This window comes from Sorex fumeus, unplaced genomic scaffold, assembly GCF_029834395.1.
Source record: "Sorex fumeus unplaced genomic scaffold, SorFum_2.1 ptg000048l, whole genome shotgun sequence".
Lineage (NCBI taxonomy): Eukaryota > Metazoa > Chordata > Mammalia > Eulipotyphla > Soricidae > Sorex > Sorex fumeus.
This window is the reverse complement of record NW_026606105.1, coordinates 11,764,069-11,783,470: the sequence shown is the minus strand read 5'-3', so window position 1 is coordinate 11,783,470 and position 19,402 is coordinate 11,764,069. Positions and strand designations below refer to the sequence as shown.

At 44.4% G+C, this 19,402-nt stretch overlaps 1 protein-coding gene across 2 annotated transcripts in view; it reads right to left on the bottom strand.

Moving 5' to 3' along the window:
- The window catches only part of CNOT4 (CCR4-NOT transcription complex subunit 4), a 144,226-nt gene extending 125,219 nt beyond the window's left edge, over positions 1–19,007 (bottom strand). The window contains exon 1 of one of the 2 annotated variants that reach the window (XM_056123900.1): positions 18,987–19,007. The gene's annotated coding sequence lies outside the window, so the exon portion shown is untranslated. Of the gene's footprint in view, positions 1–18,154; positions 18,397–18,986 lie in introns of those variants that run through there. The other variant, XM_056123899.1, reaches the window with a different exon arrangement.
- Positions 19,008–19,402: the final 395 nt, after the last annotated feature.

The window sequence follows — 19,402 nt, the reverse complement described above, 5'->3', positions numbered from 1 at the left end:
TGGCCGACCCGAGTTCGATTCCTCCACCCCTCTCAGAGAGCCTGGCAAGCTACTGAGAGTATCTCGCCTGCACGGCAAAGACTGGAAAGCTCCCTATGATGTATTCCATATGCCAAACACAGTACCAACAAAGTCTCCAATGGAGATGTTACTGGGCCCGCTCGAGCAAATCGATGAACAACGGGAGGACCGTGACCGTGACTAGCCATATTAATATTTTCAAACGTTATCCTCAATGAATCACCAGTATTTTTTATATCACTGAAATATTTTATATTTTTATATTATGGCTTTAAACACCAGTATTTTATGCTTTGGGTACATATTAAATGAATCTAGCCTAGTTGGAGTACTCAGTAACTACAAACAACTAGTAGGCACCACACTGAAAAACACAGGTCTAAAAATCAGCTTGGTAAAATAGGTGTTTATCTACCTTCAATTAAATATGATAATCTGAAAGAAAATAAAATCACACTGGTGGAGGGATGGGTGGTGGATCATTGTATAGCTGAATATCAAACATGAAAGCTTTGTAACTGTGTCTCACGGTGGTTCAATAAAAAAGCTTAAAGAGAAAAGAAAATAGTAGATGAACTTAAAAAAAGAAAATAATAACCAACATGATCATAGTGTTACAAGAACCATGGTTAGGGGCTAGAGCAATAGCACAGCAGGTAGGGTGTTTGCCTTGCATGGGGCCGACCCGGGTTCGATTCCCAGCATCCCATACGGTCCCTCAAGCACCGCCAGGAGTGATTCCTGAGTGCAGAGCCAGGAGTAACCCCTGAGCATCGCCGGGTATGACCCAAAAAGAAAAGAAAAAAAAAAAAAAAGAATAGAAGAACCATGGTTAGCATATATTAAAATTATCAAGCATTAAATGAGGCATAGATTTAACAAGATTAACAGTTTTCTAAGGCCTAAATGTCAAGAAAATGTGTAATCCAGGATGTGGTAGATGACACCTAACAAGAGGACTTATCGGGAGAGGAGCCCCATTTTCAGACTCAGTGGAAACGTTCCCTTTTTAATTCCTATTCAGTGCGGAAGGACAGAACAAGAAATGCAGTTTCAAATCTCAGTGCATGGGACTCACTGCTTACTGTTAAGGATGTAGCAAACCAAGAAAAGAGAAAAAAGAAAATGTTAATAGTACTCACAATTCAGGACTATAGAGGGGAAAAGTTTTTTAGAAAAGTAGAAAATAGAGGAAATGTTCAAGGAAAAGAACAGGCAACTTTGCTGATGATGAAAAGAACAAAGAGGGGAAAGTTTTCATTGGATATTAAAATGTGTGTCTCCTTAGAGACTGGTGGTGACGGATGTAAAAGAGGGATTAAGGTTGTAATGAGTTGCCCTGCTGGACTTCACATAAGTAACGGGAGTAAAAACTACAAATACTGGAGGGAGGAACGAGTTATCTGAATGAAGTCAGCAGTCTGGCGGTTCACACTCCCAGTCACTGTCTCTCTATATTTATTATTTCAAAAAGACAGGCTGAAGGGATAGTAGAGTGGACAGGGTCTTGCCTCATGTAGAGCTTATCCAAGTTCCTCTCATCATCTCATATGGTCCCCCAAGAACCACCAGGAGTGATCCCTGAGCAGTCAGGAGCAAGTCAGCACAGCAAGGTGTGGTGAAAAAGGGGGAGAGGGGGGTAAATCCTCAGCTAAATGGATTTCCCAAGTGATTCCAGGAGTAGCAATAAAATCAGAAAATTCATTTGAGAAAAGCAAAGACTTTGTAGTGTCTGTCCATAAATCTCAGATCATTGGCTCTCTTTCATAAAAAATGACCTCCAGTTGGGGCTGGAGTGATAGCACCACGGGTAGGGCGTTTGCCTTGCACGCAGCAGACCCAGGTTCGATTCCCAGCATCCCATATGGTCCTTCGAGCACCACCAGGAGTAATTCCTGAGTGCAGAGTCAGGAGTAACCCCTGTGCATCACCGGGTGTGACCCAAAAAGAAAAAAAAAAAAAGAAAAAAAAAAGACTTCCAGCAATCGAATTCATTTTCCCACCTACACATCTTCAATGGCAATTGATCTATTCACCCAAAAACAAAAAAACAAAACAAAATCATAAAATTATCTTGCAATGACTCCCCTCTTATTGACCAAATCAAAACTTCTCTGCTTCAGTTCAAAACAGTCCATAATTATTTTCTATCTCCTATCTTATTTTATATCTTTCTATCTTTACCTGTCTAGGTTGACTTTACTGATTCAGAAAAATTCCAGGCCAAACAAAACTGCGTATTAAATAAAAAGATAATCTTATGGGCCAGAAAGACAGTTACAATGACTACAGTGCTAGTCTTACACACAGCCAACCCAGGTTTGATTCCTAGCACAGGCAAGAGTCCCTCAAACACTGCCAAGTGACCCCTACAACAGAGCAAGCTTTGAGCATAGTCAGGTGTGACCCCTCACCCCCCAAAAAGGGAGGGAGACTTTAAAATTTCAAATAACAACAACATAAATACTTACTTGGGGCTTTTTAGAGAACAAGCACTATTCCAAGCACCTGATATATACAACTCATTCCAAACAACAGCAGGTACAGACAGGATAAAGTAACTTGCTCTAGATTTGACAAGTAACAAGTAGGAGTGTCAAACTTCATCCTCAATTGGTCTGGCTCCAAATTACAATACTACACACTGTCAGAAGCAATAAATGAAAGTAGAGAGAGTTCAAAGAGGTTATGTAGCTTACTGGAAACAATGTTCATGGATGGAAAAGATTTAAGTCAGTCCTTTATCTCCAAGTACTGAAGAACAATTTTCCTTTAACACCATGCCAAGTTTTAAAATTGCAGAATTTAGTAGTACATAATAGAATATAACCTGTACATAGAAACACATCATATATTCTCGAAGACTACTGAAAGTATCTGCTAGACATGACGAAATTATAGTGACACAAGACTAGTGTTCTTTTGTCAGCATGTTTACATTAAAATATTTAACTGTTACTTATTTTTATCTACATTAAAACAGAGTTGAATACAAAACAGAGACATCAATGTTAAAGACTACTAACTTTACTTACTTTTTTCTATTTTGAAACATAAACTCACATCAGTAGGATAGCACAGTGGTAAGGCGTTTGCCTTGCGCACAGCTGGCCCGGCCGAGCCGGGTTCGATTCCTCCACCTCTCTTGGAGAGCCTGGCAAGCTACTGAGAGTATCTCGCCTGCACGGCAAAGCCTGGCAAGGTACCCGTGATGTATTCAATATGCCAAACACAGTAACAAGTCTCATGATGGAGACGTTATTGGGCCCACTCGAGCAAATCGATGAACAACGGGAGGGCAGTGCTAAACTCACATCAAAGTTTAGATACAGAAGGATAGAAAAGATTTTCAGAAAAGTGAAATTTCAAATAATCCCACTAAGCATTCACCTTATACAGGTACAATCACCAACTTTACAGCTAAATGATCTATGATCTTTTAAATGCCTTCTAAAAATTCATTTAGTGTATCATGAAGCCAATGGTTAACTGACTACATAAAACATAAAAAGGCAGGAGTTATTCATAAAACAATCCTAGAATATTACACTAACAATGAGCAGATTAAGAGACAGCATCTGATTTTTCCTGCTCTCTCCCATTCCCCCGTCCTTTTGGCAGAGAAAAAATACAAACTTATCCACTTTTTTGGTTTATTGGTCTAGTTTTCAGGCCACACTTGGCAAGGTTCAGGGCTTACTCCTGGCTCTGCACTCAGCGATCATTCCTGGCAGTCTCCAGGGAACATATGAGGTACTGGGGATCGAACCTGTGCCAGCCATGTTCAAGGTAAGTGCCCCACTCTCTGTACTCGTCAAGTTTTAAGCTGGAGAAATTTAAATAAACAACTTAAAGGCTGAAATAAACAAGAGTTACTTCAGTTTGGAAATGAGTAAAGTTTATAGCCTTCTGTTCTAGAACTAACGACCTTAATTAGAAAAGAAACCAAGTATGCAGCAGAGGAACTGTGCTATCAATGCCTTTGTTTCATGAAAAAGGAAAGTAGCCACTGTCAGAATTTGAAATCCTTATTTTCCACCTTTCCTGTTGAACCTCCTAAGCTATGCAAATACCCCCAAAGCCAAGCATACAAAACCAGTCCTCCTTCTAAGTACTGTAGCACTGTAGCACTGTCCTCCCGTTGTTCATCGATTTGCTCAAGCGGGCACTAGTAATGTCTCACAACAAATTGTGAGACTTGTTGTTACTGTTTCTGGAATATCAAATATGCCATGGGGAGCTTGCCAGGCTCTGCTGTGCGTAGGCAAGATACTCTCAGTGGCTTGCTGGGCTTTCCGAGCAAGGAACAGAGAGGAACAGACGAATCGAACCCAGGGCGTGCAAGGCAAACGCCCTACCCGCTGTGCTATCACTCCAGCCCCTAAGTACTTTCACTGTCCTCCCATTGTTCATCGATTTTCTCGAGCGGGCCCAGTAACATTGTGAGACTTGTTGTTACTGTGTTTGGCATATCGAATATGTCATGGGGAGCTTGCCAGGCTTTGCCATGCGGGCGACATACTCTCGGTAGCTAGCCGGGCTCTCCGAGAGGGGCAGAGGAATCAAACTCGGGTTGGCCATGTTGGCTGCGTGCAAGGCAAACGCCCTACCCGCTGTGCTATCGCTCTAGCCCCTAAGTACTGTAAGAATTAAAATTTTAAACTAATGAAACTTGTTAATAAAAAATATATTAATTCATTTTTTTAACTTGAAAGGAAATTTTGGATTAAAGAGCCATTTTCCCCCTGCCACTCCATATCCCTGCTGTCCCCACAGTGACAAGTTTAAGTAACTCCAAGGGATGAAATTAAATTTTCCCAGGGAAAAAGACTGACAGCAATTACTGAAAATATTCTCAAATACTCAGGTTGTATGCTGCATATCTGATATTTCTTTTTCTCCCACATTCATTAGTGGCAATAAGAAGATACATAATGCTCAAGATTCTCCTACACAAAACAGATCTCAATTCAATAATACAAAATTAATATATTAAAGTCCCTTTAACACAACAAAACAAATCTGCATGGAGAAGAGCTTACTATTCTTGTGACCCTACTAGATAGACACATGACCAGCTAAATAAAGAAGAAAATGTCCAGAGTAACTATCCTGTTAACAAGATTAAGAAAGTTTTGGGAAGAAGGGATGTCATTTTTTAAAAGAATTACTTTGCATTAATGCATATTGCGTCATCTTTATTTGTATTCCCATTTCCCAAGCACCTAAACAGTCAATGGTATTACGGTAGTAACTTAGTAACTTTTAATATAGTAATAAGAAAGAAAATGATTGACAAGTAAGATGGCTTTGATTTTCAAGTTCTTAACATCCCAAGCTTGAGATATTTTCAGACCCAATACTGAGAGTGAGGAGAAGGCTCAAGTTGTATAGCACAAGCCTATGTATCAGAAGCAAAGCAGTAAATTTGATCCCTGGTACAACATGGCCACCAAGTACTGCTATAATACCTCATAAAGTTTATTCAAGAAGGTTGATTTCAGAACTACAGCAATAGCGTAGTGGGTGGGACAAACGTCTGCACTGCCAAAAACTTGAGATCGCATGCGATCACAGAGAGGGATAATTTTAATACTGACAGAAGCAGGAAGACTGTAACAAATGGCAATACATACAGTATTCTTTTACTATTAACAAAGCTAGAAGAAACATTTTCTGCTTAATATAAAGTATGATTTTTTTTCCCCACAAAACAAAGAAAGTATGCTATACACAACAGGGCCAGGGTTATAGAACAATGGGTAGGGCACTTGCAATGCATGTAGCCAACCTGAGTTTGAGCCCCAGCATGTGCTCCCCGAAGCCCCACCAGGAGTTATCTCAGGGGAGGAGTAAGCCCTCAGCAGAGCTTGGTGTGGTCCCAAAACAAAAAACAAAGAAACACACAGCAGATGCTGAAACTAGCTCAGTGAAGAGTCAAAAAAAAAAGGTAACAAAGTGTAACTTCAAGGGTCTCAAAATCTAAAAAATATTCCAAACAATATATATATAACTGATATTTAACCAGGTCTGTTTGCAATAATGCATCCACAAACCAAAGTGTATCCAAAAAAAAACCAAATCAAAGTATATAAAAATAAATCAATGAATACATTTCCACTTCTTAGTGTCTCCACATTCCTCTTTGGCCTGCTGGCCATCCTAATGAGCATGGAATAGATAGTACTTACTGCCCTGCTTCTGCTCTAAGTAAATCACTGTTAAACTTTAAAGATATTTAGGAGTCAAAGAAATAGTACAGGAGTTGGGGTCAGAGCATTATTGCAGTAGCTGCCTTCTACTGAGGCCATTGGACTGTAAGGTTTGGGCCCTCAGTGACGAGACACGTGTGGCCTCACGGGATGGGGGTGGAGCCGACCCTCTCCTCTCACCCCAAGAGACCCCGAGTCGCCACCCACGAACAGCCTGACTCCTGATCAAGCTGTTTAAGGGCCATGATCCCAGAGACTCACTTGGAACCCAGTGGCTTTTGCCAGAAATGCGTGTGGACTCTGCAGTAGGTCACCAGGCTGCCCCGGGGAGGAAAGGGTGTTATCCCTCCACCTGCTCCCCGTAGGAGGCTTGGTGGCTGCCATCCTCCAAAGGCCATTGGGCAGTCAGGTTTGGGCCCTCAGTGTCGAGACGCCCGGAGCCTCAAGGGATGGAGGTGGAGCCGGCCCTTTCCTCCCCGTCCCGAAGAGACCCCAAGTCGCCACCCATGAACGGCCTTTCTGGCTCCTGATCAAGCTGCTTAACGGCCATGATCCCAGAGATTCAGGAACAAATCTCGAAACCCAGCAAGTTTTGGCAGATATCCCTCCAGATTTAATTGTTAAAACTTCAGAATTCCAAAATTGCGCGGCCACTACTGCAGCCACGCTATGGTCACTGTCATGGTCCTCCCGTTGTTCATCGATTTGCTCGAGCGGGCCCAGTAACGTCTCCATTGTGACACTTGTTAATGTGTTTGGCATATCAAATACGTCACGGGTAGCTTGCCAGGTTCTGCCGTGCAGGCGAGATACTCTCAGTAGCTTGCCGAACTCTCTGAGAGGGGCGGAGGAATTGAACTCGGGTCGGCCATGTTGGCTGCGTGCAAGACAAACGCCCTACCGCTGTGCTATTGCTCCGCCATGCTATCGCCTGGAGCGGCCACGTGACATGTTATTCATAACCAGCAATAGAAAACAAATTGTCTAGTGTTGCCTTTTCAGCAGATCTGAGTGTTGGGGTAAAATCCCAAATAATAATGGTGGGTCTGGTGTCAAAATATTGAATGTGATCAAAGTAGAGAGAGAGTAATGTGGAAATCATCTGCCCCACGGGTAGGGGGAGGGTGCAGGATGGGGATCTGCTGGGGTTTTTAGTGGTGGAGAATGGGCACTGATGAAGGTACGGGTGTTTCATTGTATGACCGAGACTTAAACCCGAAAGCTTTGTAACTGCTCTCACGTTAATTCAATAAATAAAACTATAAAAAATGAAAAAAAAAAAGGTAAGGTGGAGTTCATGCCCAATTCAATCAACTAAGCTAGTGGCTGAATAAATAGCAGTACTCACTACATTTAAAAAAAAAAAAGAGCATTACTGCAGCAGGTAGGGCATTTGCCTTTCACAAGGTCAACCTGGGTTGAATTTCCAGCATTTCATGTGGTCCTCTGAGTCAGCCAAGGAGCAATCCCTGAGCACTGGCTGAGGCCCCACCAACCTGCCCCCCAAAAAAGTTCAAGGGGCAAAGCACTTCCTTGCACACAACTGACCATGGTTCAGTCCCTGGCACTATGTATGGTTCAAGTACTGCCAAGAGTGATCCCTGAGCACAGAGGCAAGAGTAAGCACTGACAACTGCCAAATGTGGCCCAACTCCTCCCCCAACACACACACAATGATAAAGATGATCAGTAATATATACTGGCTATACTCTAGCACTGTCCTCCCATTGTTCATCAATTTGCTCGAGCGGGCCCAATAACGTCTCCGTCATGAGACTTGTTGTTACTGTGTTTGGCATATTGAGTACCTCACAGGTAGCTTGCCAGGCTTTGCCATGCAGGCAAGATACTCTCGGTAGCTTGCTGGGCTCTCCGAGAGGGGCAGAGGAATCAAACTTGGCTCAGCCAAGCCGGCCATGAACAAGGCAAACACCCTACCCTCTGTGCTATCACTCCAGCCCTGTACAAAAATGTTTCCTAATACTCCTGACCTCACACACACAATAACATGTATATTATACATACACACACACACACACACACACACACACACACATTTTTTTGTTAGGGGGTCACATCTGAAAGTGAGGGACCACATGGGATGCCAGGGATCACCAGGTCAGCTGTGTGCAAAGTTAAGAGTCCTGCTTCTGTACTATTTCTTTAGTCCCAAAGATTTTTACTTAAAGGCTTTTCCTGCCAGTTTCTCCTTTCCAATGCCAGTGTGGGGTTTTGTTGTTATTAAGGAGTTTCTGTTTGTATTTTGGGGGTTTTTCTAGGGGGGAAGGATAGGGGTTGGTTCTTAGGCCACACCCAGCAATGCTCAGGGGATTTCCCGACTCTGCACTCAGGAATCATCACTTCTGGCAAGACTCAGCAGACCATATGGGGTTTCAGAGATCAGACCCTGGTTAGCCACATGTAAAGCAAGTGCCATACCCTCTCTGGCCCCAGAATATATCTTACAAAAGGAAACTATTCCATCTCCCACAAACATATAAGAACAGATTTTCATTTTCCAAAATTTTATTCTACAGTGAACACTTAAAACTATTTTAAAACACTGGTACCTGTTTTGGTTTTGGTTGTTGTTGTTTGGTTTGGGGGCCATGCCTGGTGATGCTCAGAGGATGACATAGTACCAGATATGAAACTGGGGTCGGCTACATGCAAGATAGGATCTGAGCCCTAGTACTACTTCTCCAGCACTTGGTAACTATTTGGTACTTTAAAAAAAAAAAAAAGTTAGATTTGAGTAATCATGTATCACTTCCTTTCCAAAGCTTGGCATAGACAACAAATTGCAGTTCATTATCAAAGACAAACAGATCATGTTTCCTCAATTCTCTAATCTCGAAAACGTTGGTGCCATTTCTGGACACAAGGAACTGGAGGGAAGACGGAATTAATCAGCTGCCAAATCCTATAGAATTTTCACACTGTCTCTCAGCCTCTTACATCCAGTGATCTAGTCTTTCAAATTCATCCATCCATTCAATCTTTCAAATTCATCCATCAACCCCAAAATATGCTGCACAGTACCAAAAGAGTAGACTTTCTAGAAACCACTTTTATTATATTATCTCCTATCCCCCATCAATCTCTAACGGCTCTTCACTGATTAGTAGATCACATTCAACTGGACCCCGAACACTCCATTCATAATCTTTACCACCCTCATGTACTAATTTATCTGACACCACTGCCAGAAATTAACATTACACTGAGATCAGAATCCCTACATCCCTCTAACATCATGAAGTTCCCATAAATAAGTATTTGTTCATGCTTCCACCCCCCACAAAGAATGTATGGAATGTTCCTTCTCCTTCTGAAGATGCTTGCCTATGCAGAAAGTATGTATTCTTAGTCAAGTCCCAATTTCCCCAGAAACCCCACCCCCAGAATTTTAATATGAAGAGACCTTTACACTACCATACAGGACACAGATTGTAAGTACCAGATATGATTTGCATAATGTCATCAACAGTCTTAGATAAATGATTAGAAAGTATACCCAACCAAACAAACTCTTTGAAGAAGCAGAGCCATTTCCTAAGAAGTGGTTCTATAATGGGTACTCAAACACAATTGACAAGCTGAATAATCAATATTCAAACTATAAACTGAAATAAGAAATCAAGGTATTCTGGGGCTGACATGATAGGACAGCGTGTAGGACATTATTTTTTGTTGTTTTTTTTTGTGTGTGTCACACCCGGCGATGCACAGGGGTTACTCCTGGCTCTGCACTCAGGAATTACTCCTGGTGGTGCTTGGGGGACCATATGGGATGCTGGGAATTGAACCCGGGTAGGCCGTGTGCAAGGCAAACGCCCTACCTGCTGTACTATCACTCCAGCCCCGCGTGTAGGACATTTACTTGCCTTGCATGCATGCAGCAGACCCAGGTTTGATCCCTGGCACCCTCATACAGCCCCCCCCAAAACACTGCCAGGACTAATTCCTGAATGCAGAGCCAGATATAACCCCTAAATATCACCAGATGTGGCCCCAAGAAAAGAAAAAAAATCATGGTATTCCATTATGAAGACAGTTTCTTATCTGAAACAAGATAAAAATTGCTTCAAAATAATTCAGGGGAAAGAGGAAAAAGGTGAGAAGTAACGTAAGCATTGATAGAGGTGAAATCACATTGAGTTTATCATCTTCAAAGTTGAGTGAGAGAGTTAAGCCTACTGTCATGCTTGTTAAAAATTTTTCACATTAGGGGCCAGAGATAGTAAAAAGGGTAAGGCACTTGCTTTGCAGGTAACTGACAAGACTAAACACTAGGTGTGACCCCAAAATCAATTTCTTTTTTTAAACTTTAAAAAATTCTTACGCTGACAGACCAAAGTGATGGTACAACTGGTAGGGTGTTTACCTTGCTCACATCCAACAGGGGTTTGAATCCCCAGTCCCCCTCTGGTCCCTCAAGCCCCATCAGCAGTGATCCCTGAGCACAGAATTAGGAATAAGTCCTGAGCACTGCTGAGTGTCTCAAAAAAAAAAAATCACACTGAGGGAGTTGGTTTTTTAGGGGGATATGGAGGGTTGGCTACACCCTGCAGTTGGGGGTCACCCCAAGTACAGCCTGAAGATCTCCGGGCAAGAGCTTCGAAAGTACTAATGTACTTTTAAAGTACCTGTCTCTTTTAAAAGTAATGACACCTTTACTTCATTTTAAACAAATCCAAAATAGTTTTGTTGTTGTTGTGAGGTTTTTTTTTGTTTTTTATTTTTTGGTCCAGCTCTCCATTCTGACATCTCTACTGGTGGGGCTGGAGGATCATACGGTGTACTAGGGATGAAGCATAGATCAACCATATACAAGGCAAAGTCCTCCTCACTGTACTAATTCATTCGCCCATAAAATCCGTTCTTTTTTTTTTACTTTGTAAGTGCCCTGGTCCCCATTTCACATAAGAAAAATGTATCTTGAAAAATATAACAAGATAGAGAATTTGCAACATCATAAATCTCATCTAATAATTAGTAAAAAGTTATATATCGAAAATTCAAATGATCTCTAAGAAAAAACTTAATCTTAGCACCAAAATTAATGCTATTTGTAGTTCAAATACAGCACTCACAAACGTCCAAATAAATAACTTCAAAATCAAAAATAATCCATAAACAAAATACATGACAAAGAAAAAAGTCACAATAATCAATGTTCAATATGCCAATCAGCCAATTTTTTTCAGAAAATTTATAACCTACTTCCTGAATAAGGTATGAATTAGTGAGATCTCAAGTAATCAGAAAAATAAGTACCTCATTCAAAGGACTGAAAAAACAAGAAATTTTAAATATGTGGCTTAATGACAATGTATCTGCTTGTTGCAACTTAGGAATGCTTTTATATTCCCTTTAGTTTATGATTACTTTCCAAATTCAATCACCACTTTCCCTACATCATTCACTAATTTCCCCCAAGAGCAACAACACCTACTACTTTCAAACGTTGACATTTTATCCTTCTAATTATACTTTTTGCCCTGACTTTCTTCTAAACTGATTTTAAGCATATCCACAAACCCATCTGATTAGATTTTCCCTTCTCCATATTTATCATCTCTAAATACTCAAGAAGTCAGATTTCAGTTATCATAACTAAAGGAAATGTTGCTTTAAGGGCTGGAGCAATAGTATAGGAGGTAGGGCGTTTCCCTTGCCAACCCAGGTTCAATTCCCAGCATCCCATATGGTCATGGAGTACTGTCAGGAGTAATTACTGAGTGTATAGCCAGAAGTAACCCCTGAGCATCACCAGGTGTGAGCCAAAAAGACAAAAATTAAAAACAAAAAACAAAAAAACTTTGCTTTTAAGATCATATAAACATACACACACAAAAAAGAAATGGTTTGTCCTGGTAATAATATATCATTAACTTGGGAAAATTAACACAAAAACAATCAGAGCCTAAATATAACCCTGTGAAAGCAATACAAAAACAAAAATAATAGTAATAATAAGGTTTCACCCTTGTATCACCCAATGCAAGTGCAGCTGCAGTTAAAGCAGGTCAACTCTCCCAGGTAGATGAGTTAAATAAAAATGAAACCATCATTGGACCAGGGAGTATAGCTCAATGGAGAGAGCCCCAGGTTCGATTCCTTATACTACGTAGTCCCCTGAACGCCACCAGGAATACTACAGGGAACAGGGGACAGGAGACAGGAGCTGCCCCAGCACTATTAGCTGTGGCCCCCCAAACCAAAAACAAACAGAAACAAAAATGATTTCTAAGTCCTTATTTAAAAAAAAAAAACCTCACAAATAAACTCCTTAAGTTGGAAAAGTAAACTCATCCTCAAATTGTCTTGTAGTTTTACTATGTTTAAAGCTAAGTTTCCCAAGCAAATAAAAATAATCTTTTGTGCAGCAAGCAATTTCTCTCTTCTGGTTAAAGTAAAACTCTGCTATAGGAGAAATCATCTAGGGGCTCACCTAGTGCTAAAATTTTCTGTACACTCTTCCTGATTGAAATATAAAGTAATTTTACAAAAGAAATGTGTGACAAACACACTGGATTTTAGCACATTTGCTAACTTGACATTTATCACACAATCTTTCCAAACACATCATAAATGAGTAAAGAAAATGATAAAGAAAGATCTTCCAGAAGCCCACTAAATATGTGATTTAAAAATTCCACCTATCAAGGCTGGAGCTATAGTACAACAGGTAGGGTGTTTGCCTTGCATGCAGCCAATCCGGGTTCAATTCCCAACATCCCATATGGTTCCCTGAGCACCGCCACAAGTAACTCCTGAGTGCAAAGGCATGAGTAACCCTTGTGCATCGCCGGGTGTGACCCAAAAAGAAAAAAAAAATCCACTTATCATCTTTCTCTGTACCACCAAAGAATTAAGTTATGTCAACCTTACAATCTGTGAACTTCCAACTTCTAAGAAAAATCAAACATATTCCTATCTTTCAGATAATCAGACATACTGTCACATTTTACATTAAGAATGTTCATGGGCTTTTTCTAATATCCCTGACACAACATTTTTTAAAAAATATCACAATGTGTTAATAATAAGTTTTATCTAACACATGATATTCCAGAGGGATGAAGACCATTTTTAAGTTCCACTTAGATTAGGAAATCCTTTGAGAAAAGAATGCAGCATATTCTAGTTATACTATTTCTAGAACAGCAAATCTCTATAACCTATTTCCCCACTGTTCTTCTCTAGAAGCAACTGAGCTAATGAAGGGAACTTCCCTCACAGAGAGCCGAGATAATACATTAAATACTTACTGACAACACTATTTTCAATAGAAGCTGAAGTTTTCAAAATTAAAACTGACTTGAATGATCTTTAAAAATATTAACACTAAGCTGAAACAGTTAAAAACAAGTATTATTCAGAGGCACAACAATCTCTTTCACACACAAACACAATTAGGAGTGGAGCTTCACATTAAATCTGCAAGCAAAAAAAATAAATTAATTAAATAAATAAATCTGCAAGCAGGACAGAGACAGAATACAGCGGGTAGGGCACGACCCAGGTTTGATCCCAGCATCCCATATGGTTCCCCAAGTCTCACAGAACAGATCCCTGAGCGCAGAGCCAGGAGTAAGCCCTGAGTACCGCAATTGTGACCCCCAAACAAAAACAAAACAAATGAAGAAATTTTAAAAATGGAGAGAAAGAAAAAAGATTTCCAAAATCATAGTACTTAAACAGGTATTTTCTAATTCTCTTAACAAGTAAAATCGTTTTAAAAATAAAATTCCCCTGGGGCTGGAGCAATAGCACAGTGGGGAGAGTGTTTGCCATGCACATGGCAGACTCAGGTTCGATCCTCAGGATCCTATAGGGTACCTTGACCACGCCAGGAATCATTCCTATGTGCAGGGCCAGGAGTTACCCTGAGCAATGCCAGGTGTGGCCCAGAAAAAAAACATTAAAAAATTACCCTAATGCTAGTTCATTAAGCAACTCTCTCCTCCTTCTACAAAGAGATTAGTCACAAATTATCTCTAGTGAACACATTTAGACTGAAATTGAAGGGCATTACAAAACAATCTATTTTCCTGCATTCTGCCATTTGATTATAGCTGTCTGATGCTAATAAGGTTAAAAATTAGTCTATACTACTTGACAGAAATAAATGTAAGTCAACATTAATTCCTATCCAAAAACCTTCCTGTAGAAATCTGACCTGTAGAATATTCAATTCAATCAACTACTGAACCTGACAATACATATTCCAAACTATTTCTATTTAAAAAAGCACAAAAGTGGGTCAGAGAGATAGCTAGATGGGCTGGAGCCCGTGATTTGCCAGAAGGATGTGGGGGTTCAATCACCCAGCATTACATGATTCCCCTGAGCAGAGCCAGGAGCAACTCCCATCACTGAGCTGGTGGCAGACCAAGTGCCATCAGGTAAGGCCCAGAAACCTAAAATAAACAAACAGCATTGAAGTATAAAGCTGCAATGGACAAGCCACATCAAAAAAATTTAACCATAAAATAGAGTTAAGTTTCAACTCTCTATTACTATCAAACGACAAAGAACTTTAGGTAACTTCTTTAGATAAACTGAAGATCCAAAGTAAATTCATTTTTACTTCAATGTGCTGAAACTAAGAATTTGATGAAGGGGGGGGGGGGGTAGGGAGGAGACAGGACATCTTTACCAAAAAAAAAAAAAAAGTTTAAAATAATTTTCCTCTTCTGCTAAACAATCCTATCCTAGAACACACTACTTACAATTCAGCCAAGTATGACTGCCAAGGGATTCTGTGTGTTAAGTTTATTCAAAGTGAAAAGCTTCTCCACCTATCACAAAGACAACTGAAATAGATTTTTTACTTTCAGTAGGAGATCAATTGCATTAAATACGCTCCTACTGACCAGTTAAAATTAAGCAATGTTTTTAAGACCTCGGGTTATAACAGAACAAGATTTGCTATATAAACTGCTTCCAAATCTCAGAAGAGTAGGGACTTAAGTTTCCCCAAGTTGGAGATTAAAATGGCCAAAACATGGGGCTGGAGAGATAGCACAGCTGGTAGGGAATTCGTCGTGCACGCAGCCCACCCAGGTTCGATTCCCAGCATCCCATATGGTCCCCTGAGCACCACCAGGAGTAACTCCTGAGTGCAAAGCCAGGAGTAACTCCTGTGCATCTCCAGGTGTGACCCAAAAAAATAAATAAAATGGCCAAAACAATTAAGAATATCTTCTGATCTTGGTTAACAATTTGTAAAAACAAATCATTTATCAGAACCAGGTGAATATAATGTCAAACAGAATATTATTCAATTACTACAGGTAAAATCTGTACAAATCGCAATAATGTGCAAAAGTTATTAACAAGGCAACTGTGCATTTCACTTTTGCAAATATTTAAACTGCAGCATACGGTTGCTACTTCAAACTTTTCATATATTAAGAACACAATCTCTTATGTTTAAAATTGAAAAGTATGCATCTGATATATAATACTGTTTACTTTCCCGGTATTTCACACTGGTTTGATTAAAGGCTCTTTCCTTTAATAACGTTAATCACGACATTTCGATTTTGCTTTCATCATAAATGGACAACCTGGGGCCAGAGCGCCAGTACAGTGGGTAGGGAGCTCGCCTTGCATGCCACTGACTGTGGTTCGACATCCCATATGGTCTCCCAAGTACCACCAGGAATTATTTCTGAGTGCAGAGTTAGGAGTAAGCCCTGAGTGTCTCCAGGTGTGGTCCAAACCCCATCACTACCACCCTGCCCAAAAAAAAAAATGGGAAAATATAAGCCACTTCTAGCTTTGTCCTTTAATGTAAATATTAACTGTGTCACCAAACCCATGTGCATGCACAGCTGTCATTTCCCTTCCCAGTCTTTTTCTCTATGTAAAATGGGGAACTTAATTTTACCCACCCCCACCCCCCCAAAAATCTTTTTTTGGTGTGTGCACGTACAAAGCTAGTTCAGTTTACCAGAGAATTTATTCAGCTACCTGCTATCCTCGAAATGCTGTCAGAGATAACTTCCCACGACCGAAAAAAAAAAAAAATACAGGTGAGTCTGATACGAGGCTAGCGAGGAAATTTCCACTCAAACCATAAATAAAAATGTCATCAATTAAGCGGACTATCAATACTACTCACTGAGTCAATTATCAATTGGCCACGCACAGGGGAGCTGCAAGCCACGGCCAACCCGCGTAGACTTAAGACGTCACTTATGTGTGCTGTTCACAGAGGTGTGAGCACTGTGTGCGTTTGCATGTGTGTGTGCATGTGCACGCCCGTGTGCGTGCGTGTGCGTGCGTGCACGTGTGTGTCTGTCTGTGTCGGTGTGCGTGTCTGTGCGCGCGCGCAGATGGATCCTATTTAGAAATGCTCGGGCTCGTGTTTGGTGGCAGACTCCGAGCGGGCACTTGGGGATGTCCTGGGCAGAGGCAATTCAGAAACAAGCGGCTCTAGCCTGCGCGGAGAAAGCGATTCGAGAAAGGGAAAGGCCGGGGGAAACACAGACACGACGTGAGACCCCCCCCACCAAAACACACACACACACACACACACACACACAAGAATGAGCCTCCACGCCGGCTTCCGAAAGCCCAAATGAAAACATTGTGTCCCCCCCCCACCCTTCTCCCGGGGAGCCGGGCTCCCACGATTAATCTATTCATAACGTTTCAAAGCAGGATCCCACGCCTCGCTGCATCCACTTCGCAACTTCCTCGACTTTTCCGGGGCCCACGCGGGGCATCCCTTTCTCTTTTTTTCCCCTCTCATCCCGCACCCCGACCTCCTTTTCTCTTTTTCCCCCCTGGGGATGCGGGGTGGGCAAGGGAGAGCTGCCAGCCGCCGTCTAGGGGAGAGGCGCCGGCAAGGGCAGAGGGGGAAACAGGTGGGTTAGCCCCGGAGCAGGAGCAGCAGCAGGAGCAGCATCCTGCGGCCACTTCTGGGGCGGCTTTTCCAAATGACAGATGCGCGGGTCCCGGCGACGCTGCGAAGCGGCGGCAGCTCGGGAGGGTGGAAGGGGTGTGGGGGGTGCTCAGAGTCGGGGCGGGGGTGGGGGGTGGAGGGTGGAAGTGGGGGGGGGCTCGCCGGCCAGCAGCTGGGAAAGAAGAAGGGGGGGCGGCCCGGGGGCGGGGGCGGGGGCGAGGACAAGGCTCCCTCGGAAGCCGGGGCCCGGGGCGCAGCAGCCCCGCCAACAGCGAGCCCAGGGCAGCAGCGGCAGCAGCAGCAGCAGCAGCAGGAGCAGCAGCGGCGAGCGGGGCGGCGTCGGGGCAGCGGCCGCGCGGGTCCGAGTGGAAGTGAGAGCCGGGGAGTGGGGGGGGGAGGGTTAGGGGGGAGTTGGTGGGGGGGGCGCCACCGGGAAAGAGGACGTCGGCGGGGGCTGCGGGCTGGGGGGAGGGGGGAGGAGTAAAGACGCCGCGGAGGTGGGGGGGGGGGGAATGCAGACACCCCCTTCTCCACACACACACACACAGTCCCCGAGACCCGAGAACGCCGCCCCGACCCCAAGGCGAGAGGGGTCGACGGCGCCGAAGCCCACAGGGCGGCCGGGGCTACTCCCCACTCACCCACAACCCCCCCCACACACACACACCCGCCTCCCACCGCCCCCAATTAGCAGCCAATTCCCGGAGCAGCCGCGGCTGGCCCCCGCCGCCGCCGCGCGGGCAAGCCGGCCGCCCCGCTCGCTTTTCCTGGTGCTAACTGCTCGGGCCGGGCGGCGAGAGCGAGGAGGAGGAGGAGGAGGAGAGGAGGGGGGGAGGAGGGGGAGCGGGCGGCGAGGAGGAGGAGGAGGAGGGGGCCGGGGGTGGGGAGGGAGGGAGGGAGGGGGTGCGGCCTGCACACTGCCTGCGAAGCCTCCGCGCTCTCGTAGCCGGTCAGCCCCGGCGTCCCCCGAAGCCCAGCCCCGCACACACTCACTCACCCGCCTGCCTGTGCCTCGCTCTGGCCGTCGCTGACGCCCCCCCCCCGCCACGCTGCCGCGTCCTCGCCAACAGGCCCCGGGACGAGAAGTCGGGGGAGAGAACTCCGGAGGCCTCGGGCCTGATTTGCTTCCGCGAGTCCGACCTTTACGGCTGAGAGCGAGCGAGCGAGAGAGCCTCTCAGCTTTCGGTGGGTTCCACAGCCAGACGGGCCACCATCTTACATTCGGGTAAGACTCCTCCGGCCTTCCTGTGCGCAGGCGCACGCCGAGCCGGCGGGGAGGGGCGGGGGAGGGGCGGGAGGCGCGGCGGGCCGGCGGCCCCGCGGCATGCTGGGAGTTGTAGTCCCCGGAGGGTGGCCGCCGCCCAGCTGCCCGCCGGGAGTTGAAGTTCGCGCTGCCATTTCCCCCCCCCCCCCTCGCTCCCTCCCTCCCTCCCCCACTTCCCCCCACCCTCCCTCCCGCCGCCTCACGTGGCTGCTGCCAGACTCGCTGCTTTCCTTGTTACACCGACTTCCTGCTCTGCGGGGGCGGGGGTGGGGAGGGGGCTTGCGGGTCCGCTGTCATTTGGCCCGCGGGCTTCGGGAGTGGTTCCTTTTCCTCGCTCGGGGAGGGCAGGGCAGGGCAGGGCAAGGGGGTTTGCTGGAAGGTGGAATAAGAAACCTGGGGGAGGAGGCGAGCAGAGGTTAATTAATTTAGGGGGAAGCAGGGGGAGCCGAATTACACCTCTTGTGCCCCGCCCACCAGAGGTAGCTAAAGGGGGCGGGGGTACCAAGGCAAGGTAAGGGGCGCGCGGCTTTTGATCAGGGGTGAGAGTTGAAGACACTGAACTGACATCTGTTGGCGTCCCGCGAGCCAAGTTGTCCCTTTTCCGTGTTTTGCGCGCTCTTGGAGCTGCCGGCTCCCTTCTTCCCCTCCAATGCACGTCTCGCTGAAAAATACCAAGAGTGTCCTGGACCGATGACGCAGAGAACAGAAGACCCGCGCATTTATAAAAAAAAATGAATTTAAAAAACAAATAAACAAATGAATAAAGTGTTCCCGCCGGTAGAAATTGGGGGACGTTCTTTCTGCTGACGTCCGTGTGCAAAGGACTGTTTTTCGCTCCGTTGTCCTGAACTGCTAACTCCCGTGCGTGGAGTTTACAAACTCGACACCCTCCCCTCCCCGCCCCCCCCCCCCCCCACGGATCCCACAGGATTAAAAAAAAGGGGTGCAACCCGTAGTCCCTGCGAGCGCGCGCGATCGAGC